The sequence below is a fragment of the Penaeus monodon genome, chromosome 28 (assembly GCF_015228065.2).
Source record: "Penaeus monodon isolate SGIC_2016 chromosome 28, NSTDA_Pmon_1, whole genome shotgun sequence".
In the NCBI taxonomy this organism is placed as follows: Eukaryota; Metazoa; Arthropoda; class Malacostraca; order Decapoda; family Penaeidae; genus Penaeus; species Penaeus monodon.
The window spans coordinates 30,624,112-30,624,330 of NC_051413.1; the positions used below are offsets into that span (position 1 = coordinate 30,624,112).

Sequence of the window (219 nt, forward strand, 5' to 3'; positions counted from 1 at the left end):
AAAGGCGAAAGAAAACGGGAAGCCATAACATATTACGTGCACCCTGCTTGGCTTCCTAATTATCGGCTTCATACTAAACATGTCTACCTAATTAGCTCTCTACTTATCGCACCTGTCTATCTGCCTAATTAATTGTTTGTAAACATTGCTCTCTTTCTCGCGTAGGTGTCTATATGTGTTATTTATTGGTTATCTATGATACTATTTTCATTGTATCAT

At 36.5% G+C, this 219-nt stretch overlaps 1 protein-coding gene across 1 annotated transcript in view; it reads left to right on the forward strand.

The window, feature by feature from the left end:
- LOC119591484 overlaps nucleotides 1-219 on the forward strand; it is a gene marked incomplete in the record, with an annotated part of 45,988 nt that overhangs the window by 24,216 nt on the left and 21,553 nt on the right.